Source organism: Meles meles, chromosome 3 (assembly GCF_922984935.1).
Source record: "Meles meles chromosome 3, mMelMel3.1 paternal haplotype, whole genome shotgun sequence".
Classification (NCBI taxonomy): Eukaryota; Metazoa; Chordata; class Mammalia; order Carnivora; family Mustelidae; genus Meles; species Meles meles.
In genome coordinates, this window is record NC_060068.1 from 145,874,687 (window position 1) to 145,884,499 (window position 9,813).

A 9,813-nucleotide genomic window follows, 5' to 3' on the forward strand; every position below is an offset into this window, starting at 1 on the left:
AGTTCTCCAAAAATCCATCAAGCAAGTGGCTAAACTTGGAGCAGCAGGGTCTTTAGGACCCTGTCCAGATCTAAGGTCACCTTCCACTCTGATTATGGTGCTAGTGCTCGTGACTTATTATTATTCCAGTATTAGGACATCAACATATAAATTTTTTTCATTTTATTTTTTTCAGTGTTCCAAAATTCATTGTTTATGCGTCAAACCCAGTGCTCCATGCAATCCGTGCCTTCCTTAATACCCACCACAGGCTCACCCAATCCCCCACCCCTCTCCCCTCCAAAACTCCCAGTTTGTTTCTTAGAGTCCACAGTCTCTCATGGTTCATCTCCCCCTCCGATTTCCCCCAACACCCTTCTCCTCTCCTTGTCCCAATGTCCTCCGTGTTATTCCTTATGCTCCACAAGTAAGTGAAAACGTATGATAATTGACTCTCTCTGCTTGACTTATTTCACTCAGCGTAATCTCCTCTAGTCCTGTCCATATTGATACAAAAGTTGGGTATTCATCCTTTCTGATGAAGGCATAATACTCCATTGTATATATGGACCATATCTTCTTTATCCATTCATCTGTTGAAGTGCATCTTGACTCTTTCCACAGTTTGGCGACTGTGGCCATCGCTACTATGAACATTGGGGTACAGATGGCCCTTCTTTTCACTACATCTGTACCTTTAGGGTAAATACCCAGTAGTGCAATTACAGGGTCATGGGGTAGCTCTATTTTTAATTTCTTAAGGAATCTCCACTCTGTTTTCCAAAGTGGCTGCATCATCACTAGCCATCAGGGAGATTCAAATCAAAACCACATTGAGATACCAGCTTACACCACTTAGAATGGCCAAAATCAACAAGTCAGTAAACAACAAGTGTTGGAGAGGATGTGGAGAAAGGGGAACCTTTTTACACTGTTGGTGGGAATGCAAGTTGGTGCAGCTACTTTGGAAAACATATATGCTTTAAAAAAAAAAAAATCTATACCAAAACGAAAAAAATGCTTTAGGAAACTTAGGAATAGCTCAGAAATTTATAGACTTGGGCAATTATAGTGGTGCTATGTATTGTTTCTTAATAGAAATTAATTTGAAATAAGACTTAATGGCAGAGACACCACAAGCATACATTGAAAATGGGAAATTTCCATCATTATCTACAGGCACTCTATGTCTATCATTAAGCTAAATTTTGGGAGTGGTGGGAATATATATAAAATGTAGAAAATTTAGAAATCTTCAACTTCATGGAACTTTATTTTTCTCATTCTCATAATGGTGGAGTAACATGTACCCATGTAACAGATATTAATAAGAAAGTGATTAGAGGATGCTTTATATTGTTTCCAAGTAAACATTTTAGAATGGGTGACATGTATATCTTTGCTCGTTATGTAACTTGGCTCTTTCTAAATGCTGAAGATTGTGTTCCATTTCTTATATGTGCCATACCTACCTATACTACAGGCCATACTCCTATTATTTTTCCTCCTGAGATGTTAACATACTTTACTTTCATTTTTGTTTTTTCAACCTCCTTTTGGGAAACATTTATCCATTTAACATCTGCTTTCCAATCTTCCTTTTCTCAATGTTATTTCTTTCTTCTTTTTTAAATTTCCTTTTCTTTTTATTAACATATAATTATTATTTGTTTCAGGGGTACAGGTCTATGACTCCACCCAGCCACCCCATCCCTCCCACCCTGCTCCCCTCCAGCAACCCTCAGTTTGTTTCCTGAGATTAATGAGTCTCATATGGTTTGTCTCCCTCTCTCGTTTCATCTTGTTTCATTCTTCCCTCCCTTCCCTTATGATCTTCTGTCTTGTTTTTCAAATTCCTTATATCAGTGAGATCATAGGATAATTGTCTTTCTCTTATTTCACTTAGCATAATACCCTTTAGCTTCACCCATGTCATTGCAATTGGCAAGATTTCTTTTTATGGCTGCATAGTATTCCATTGTGTGTATATACCACATCTTTTCTATCCATTCATCTGTTGATGGACATCTAGGCTCTTTCCATAGTTTAGATATTGTGGACATTGCTGCTATAAACATTCGGGTGCCCATGCCCCACTGGATCATTACATTTGTATCTTTAGGGTAAATATCCAGTAGTGCAATTACTGGGTCATAGGGTAACTCTATTTTCAACTTTTTGATGAACCTCCATGCTGTTTTCCAGAGTGGTTGCACCAGCTTGCATTCCCACCAGTGTAAGAGGGTTCCCTTTTCTCTGCATCAATGTTATTTCAATACATTTTCCACAGAGCCAACAGTTGGCTTTATTATTATTGTTGTTGTAATAATAATAACTATTATTATTATTATTATTATTATTTTATGTCAGATTCCATTTAAAAGCACTTTGTGGTTTTCATTGTCTTTAGGATAAAACCAGAAAAATTTTCAAGATCTATCTACCCCACTTAACCTTTCCAGTTTTTTAAATCCATCTCTCTATCCTATGTCCCCAGCCTTCTACCCCTCCATATAAAAACATACTCTTAGCTTCAAACAACTTCCATTACTTTTTGAATATGTCACATGATTCTTAAATTTTAGGACTTTATACCAGACATTCCTTCTGTCCAAAATGCTTTTAGCCCTCATACTTTCCCACACTTGATTAATTATGACTGATTATGAAGATCTCAACTATTTCATTTTGAATTATGTGTCTTCCCAGTGAGTATATAGACTACCTTAATGAAGACCTAACACTTACCATCATATCTTGCACATACTTGCTTGATAAATATTAGTTAAATAAATACACATAGAATGCCCTTTGACATCATATGCTCTTTTTCAAATCAATTTATAAGATGACTTTATCTAAATCTTTTTCTCCTTTGCCTGAAGAAATGTCTTTCCTCCTGTTTAAGGCTAGTTCCTCCATAGGTCTTCTGGTCACCATTTCTTCAAACTCTTTACACAAAACCACAAAACCAAAAACAAAACCAAAAACAAAATCTTTGATCAATGACCCCTTCCCACTTAGGTATCTTCAAATTCTCCCCACCTCCATTAGATAAATTTTTTAGCATCTTAAATATTAGTATAAGAAATAAGTGTACTTATTATTTAAACATAAAATAGGTATGCTTATTCCAAACTTCCAAAAAGCAAATCATATGAACTCACTGATATAAGGAATTTGAGAAACAAGAAAGAGGATCATAAGGGAAGGGAGGGAAGAATGAAACAAGATGAAATGAGAGAGGGAGACAAACCCTAAGAGACTCTTAATCTCAGGAAACAAACTGAGGGAAGAGGGGTTGGGGGATTTGGGGTGGTTGGGTGATGGACACTGGGGAGGGTATGTGCTATGGTGAGTGCTAGGAGTTGTGTAAAACTGATGAGTCACAGACCTGTATCCCTGAAACAAATAACACATTATATGTTAAAGAAAAGTGCAAATCAAAACAAAACAAACCTCACCAACCTGTGTTTTCTTTATATTACTAATATGCTTTGTTGTCAGGCATGCTATGTAGCTGGACCAAATTAAGCTACTCACATTGCACTGCTTATTGATTAATTCAGTTTGAAACATATAACAGGAAGCAAGAAGAAAGAGATGGGCGAGGTTTATACACTTAAAAGAGGGTATGGGGGATGGAATGATCATACTACCCAGTCCTGTGGTTTTCAATGTTCTTGGGCAAATAGGTGATACTAAGTTCAGAAGCAAGTAGCCGGTGAGACATTTTAGACAAACTAAAAATAAATAAAGTATATGTAAGCCGACCATAGGAAGAAGTGATAGAAGACAAAGTAAATGCTAAATGTTCCTAGATTCATCGACCTCTCCTATTGACAGTGTGGATGTCATACAAAGGAGATTAGCAGAGTTGATGGCGTACAAAGGAGATTAGCAGATGGAACTTTTCTGGAGCTACATTTGCCCTGTTAGAGGGATGCAAGGCTCCCACAGTACTACTTCCACTTCTGTGCCACCACCCCTTACGCTGCTTCTGCCTGAAATACCTGTCCACATTTGTCTGGGAAATCCTCGCCATATTTTAAATGCTTGGTCAAAATGTCTGTTTCTAAGAATCCTTCTTAATGTAAGCTCTTGTAATTCTAGTTGCTATTAGAGCAGATGCATTTAATTTATGATATTTAATAGAAAATGCTTTGCATGTAGAAAATTTCCTTATCATATATTATATATATTTCTATGCCTATAATACGTTTCCAGATAGTTTGAGTTATTGTTAATTTATCTACTTTGAACCACCTGTCAAATGCTGCTCTTTGTCAAGGATATGTATTTATCCTGGACATCATTTTGCAAATACTAGTATTTAGATTTTAGAGAAAACATCAGTTTTATTTTTAATAGTGTAAATCTAGGTGTAGTGCCTGCTAATTCAGTTTTGTGTTTATGTTTCTTCATTTATGAATATGTGTCTCTATATTATAAGTGATTGGCCTATTTATAAAAATATGAAGTTATTTATTATGTTCTTTGCTCTAGAGAGCTAAAATGTTATTTTAACTTTCATTAAGCCTAGTATGAATTCCTTATTTAAAAGAGAAATCGCAAAGATAGCAGGGGAATCAAGAGTACTTTCCATATTTAAACATTCAATAAAGGTTGTTCAAGTGAAAGATTATTACCAAATATCTTTTCTTAAAAAAAATCCACATATTTCATGATTTCTTTTTATTAGAGCAAAGTAAGTTACTTCAGTGAAAGTTTGTGAGTTTCAGAAATTGTACTTAGTGATTTAAAACCATACATAGTTAATTGCACAGTTAAATATATGTCCCTGGGACCCTCTGAAAAGGCATGGTCTTAAGACCCATATAATATGTTCCTATTTTCCCAGCGCTTGCTTATCTGCTTTTTATCAACAGGAGTTTTACAAGGTCCTTATTTTTGCAAGCAATTTAATACACAGTCGCTGTAAAGAAACCCCAACAAAGTACTTTGATTTTCCAACATTCTAGGTTACATTCTCACTCTTGTTTTTGCTAAGTTTTCTGCTTTCAAATAATTGGTCAGAATTTTACTTTTTAAGGGCTCCTTGGGTTTCCTAAATCAGTCACCTGATTCTCTACTTATGGCTTCCATATAATTGCTTCTCTAATTTTAGATAAAGGAATAGAAAAAATTTAGAAAAATCATATATATTTCAGCTCTGAATCTGTCACTTGCACATATTCTTGCTTATTCAGTCTTATGTTCAAAATTCTTTGTAAATGTGTTGGATGCCAATTGTACAATGTATGAAATTATTTTCTGAAGTTTGAGTTTTTTTTTTTTACAACTGAATTGATTATTCTAAGTATAAATTTTATTAAAGGTGGTATTATTTTCTTGTGAAACTTAATAATAATAAATTATAATAAAGGGGGAATCAGAATCAAAGACCAGAAAGTGTGCTTGCCTTCCATATTCAAAGATTCAGTAAATATTTGTTAAAGTGAAAGATCATTAAAAGAAAATATCTTTCTTTCTATTCAATTTCCCATAAAGGTAGGGGGTGAGCAGTGGGATTAGTAGTCTGGGGTTTCTTGAATTTAATTGCCTAATAGACTTGACATGCTACTTAGTAACCTTTTTTTTTTTTTTTTTTTTTAACTAAAACAAATATCTTCTCTCTTGCTCTGTACCTGGAAGTATAGTCAAGCTCACCAAACTGTCTTTTGTACGCCTTACTCATTCTTTTACTTTTTAAAAGGTTAAAAACATAAATACTTATGAATCCCTACCCCTGAAAAATTGTTTTATATCCCTGCAAAATCATCATTCATCTTAATCCCCTGGCTTATAGGAGAGAAAGAGGTGGAAGTTCTGGAAGAGGATGTTCTTGAAATAGAACAGGTTTTTAAAAAGCATTTTTATCTTCCTAATTAATCATATGACTCAAGATGAGTGCGTTTTTTGTTTCTGTTTGTTTTTTGAGCAAATTGAAGTTAAGAGGCAGGCAAATATTTAATTCCATGATGAGAAAAGAGGTAATTGTGTTTAAGAATTGGAAATACTAATGTATTTAACTTCCTACAATTAATAAAAAGCAAAATTTCTCCTATTATGTAGATTATAGCTTGTGCACACTTTTTCCAACTGTTCATATATAATCAGTTAAAAATAATTATAACAAAAGACCAATAATGCATCCATGAACTTGGAAAATTGTGATAAAAATGGGAGAATAAGATTTGGGGTGAAACAGACTGAACCTTCATTCCTACCTCTGACATTTACTAGTCATTAATACTTTTCACTTGATTTTCCCATATGTTTTTAAAAAAGTTAAATGAGAAATGGCATATTCAATATTTAATGCTTTCAATATTTAATTGAATATATCTTAATTACCCCTGCTGTCATTTCCTTCTGTGAACATATCTTCCCCCCTTCCTCCTTTACCTGTGTCCACATATATATAGATCCCTCAAAGGCCTTTCCATGTACCTCTTTCTTTCATCTTGATATGTTATTGCATTCTGAGCTTAATCAATTCAAATGTCTTTAACTGTCAAATGTGTAAAGGACACCCAGATTTCCATCTCTTACACTAAAACTACTTCAGGCCTTATGTTTTCTTATTTTTCAATTAGCAATAATCGTGCCTGGATAAACCTCATTGGCTACTATACTGCCACTGTGCAAAGCTTGTTTTCTTATTTTTACTTTTCCATTTTCCTTCATGACTAATGTTCCTTGAGCTATCCTATTTTATGTAACATTCTTGAGGTACAGCCTTTTTTTATTCACACTTTGTACACAGTTTCCTTGTCTTTTTATCTTTTACTATTGCAAAGCCACTCTAGTTTTACTTCCCAACACCTATCGTAAATTATAATTTATTTTATTTATCTTTTTAATTAAATAGTTAGGTATCTCTTTTTTTATTAATTTGCTTAGAACACAGTGAGCCTATACTGAGTTTAATTTGGATTGTTATTACAAACAAATCATATTATTCAAAAGTCTTTATAACTAATCCACTCTGCATTTTGGAACTCTTGTTTCCTTATGCAGGCTTAAATAACTGGACATCTTACTTTCTGACTTTTTTTTTTAAGTTAAAAATAATGTTAAATAAATTTCATTAATCAAATCAAAAACTAATTTAGAAGAAGTAGGTTGGGACCATAAATTTTCACATAGACATTTTATAAGTTCTTGATCGAAAGGAGCAGTGTAATCCTGAAAAGTGTACATTTCTGTGAGTTTGGGCAAATATATACAATTCTGTGACCTGCCTACCACAGCCAAGAATTAGATGGGTTCCATCATCCCTCCAAATTTCCTATTGCCCATTTGCAGGCAACTCCTTCCAACCCTAGCCCCTGCCCACTGCTGATCTATCTTTTGTCCATTTAGTATTACTTTTTTCTAAATGTCATATAAATGAAATCATACCATGTGTACTCTTTTGGGCTGGTTTCCTTTACTTAGCAGAATATGTTTGCAATTTATCCAGATTGTTGTGGGTATCAATAACTTTGTTAATTTTATTGATAATTAGTACTTCATTATATGGATGTACCAGTTTGTTTAGCCATTATGGGTTGAAGGACATTTGAGTTGTTTCCAGTTGTTGTCAATCATCAGTAGTGCTGCTCTAAACACTTGCATACATGTTTTTGTGTGAACGTAAGTTTTTATTTCTCTTAGGTAAATAACTAGTAGATTTGCTAGGTTGTATGGTAAATGTGTGTTTAATTTTATTATTTTTTAAGAGTGTTTAATTTTAAAGGGAACTACACACCTTCCCAAAGTTGACTGTATGTTTTGAGTTTCCACAAGCAATGTGTGAGATTTCATTGTCTTAAATTCTTATTAGCTACGTGGTATTTTATTTTTTCTTTAAAAAATATAAAATCATTCTGCTAGATGTAGGTACCTACAATGATGGTATAAAATTTACTTAATTTTCATTTCCCTAAAGACAGATAATTATAAGTATCTTCTAATGTGCTTATTTGCCATCCATATATCTTCCTTGGTGTATTGTCTGTTCAAGAATTCTGTCAAATTTTTATTGGGTTATTTTCTTCTTGTTGGAGGTATGGATGTATACACACATAAATATAGGTAGATATATTATGTATATGTAATATTATAATAATACATAATGTGCATTATGTATACATAATATATCTACCTATATTTATATGTGTATATACATGTTGTTTTTCTGGATCCATAACTTTTATCTTATATGGATTTTTCAAATATTTTCTCCTAGCGTATGAAAAAAATTTTTTTGCATGCTCTTATCTCTGCCCCTGATTCATAATAAGAATTTCCTTTTTTTTAAAAAAAATTTTTTATTGTATTTATTTGAGAGAGAGAGAGCACGAAAGGAGAGAGGTCAGCAGGAGAGGCAGACTCCCCGCTGAGCAGGGAGCCTGATGTGGGACTCGATCCCGGAACTCCAGGATCATGACCTGAGCTGAAGGCAGTCGTCCAACCAACTGAGCCACCCAGGCGCCCCCCCCCTTTTTTTTTTTTTGCTTAACTATTTTAGTTTACCACAAAATTGAGAGAAATGTACAGAAATTTCCCATGTACCTTCTGCCCTCACGCCTGCAATATCCTCCCCCATTCTCACTTGCTAGAAGAGTTGTTGTTTTTTTGTTTTTTGTTTTTTTAACCAAGGTTAATCCTACGTTGGCATATATATCATAATTATCCAGAGTCTGTAGATGACCTTATGGTTTACTCTTGGTGTTCTCTGAGCTTCCAGGATCTGTGGTTTCATGTCTGATATTAATTTGCAGGGATTCTCAATCATTGTTTTAAATATTTGTCCTGTTCATGTATGGTTGCCTTCTCCTTTTGATATTCCCATTATACTTATGTTATACCTTTTGTAGTTATCCCACAGCCTTTGGATAGTCTGTTCCTTCATCTTTTTTTCCTCAGTATTTGTTCTTATTTTTTTATTTATTTGGTTTTGAGGGCTCTAGTAATATATCCTCTAACTCAGAGATTCTTTCTTCAGCTGTGTCCAATGTACTTATAAGTCCTTTAGTCTCTCTTCATTTCAATTACAGTGCTTTTTATCTCTAGCATTTTTAAAAAAAATTTTCTCTTAGCATTTGTGGCTCTCTGTTCTTGTATGTTGTTAACTCTATCCATTAGAGCTCTTAACATAATAATCACAGTTGTTTTAAATTCTCTATTTGATAATTCTAACATCCCTGCCATGTCTGCCATTGGTGCCTGCTCTGTTCAAATTGCATTGTAATTTTTTTTCTTGATAGCCTGGTATGATGTAACAGGTAAATAACACTGCTATAAAAGGCCTTTAGCAATGTAGTGAGATGAGGAGGGTAGGAAAACATTCTATAGTGCTATAATTAGGTGTCAGTTTTTTAGTGACCCTATGCATCTAGACTGTGAACCTCACAAGTGTTTCTGGCTTTACTCTCACCTTCCATGGGACAGGATGACTAAAGCTGGCTGGAATTGGGTAGTTCACTTCCCCAAGTTAGTTTGACTCCAATTAATACTCTAGCTGATTAGGTTCTGGTTAACTAGTTTCCCCTGAAGGCAGGCCTTATTAAAAAGAACTAATGAGTCATTGAACACCACATCAAAAACAAATAATGTACTATATGTTGACTAACTGAACATAATAAAAAATTAATTTTAAAAAAAGAACAGAATGCTCTTGCATATTTCAAAATGGCTCCTTTTGTTCTTTCCCTAAGGGAGGGTTTTTTTATTTTGTTTTGTTTTTTCTTTTCAGTGTTTACTGTAGGAAATCTGGTCATGCTTCTGGAGGCAAGTCACAGTACTGATGACTAGAGTTTTTAACCCTCACTTGTCTGCACTGAA

At 34.1% G+C, this 9,813-nt stretch overlaps 1 pseudogene; it reads right to left on the minus strand.

Annotated features, from left to right (window-relative positions):
* Nucleotides 1–6,517: 6,517 nt before the first annotated feature.
* On the minus strand, nucleotides 6,518–6,634 carry LOC123939461 (annotated as a pseudogene).
* Nucleotides 6,635–9,813: the final 3,179 nt, after the last annotated feature.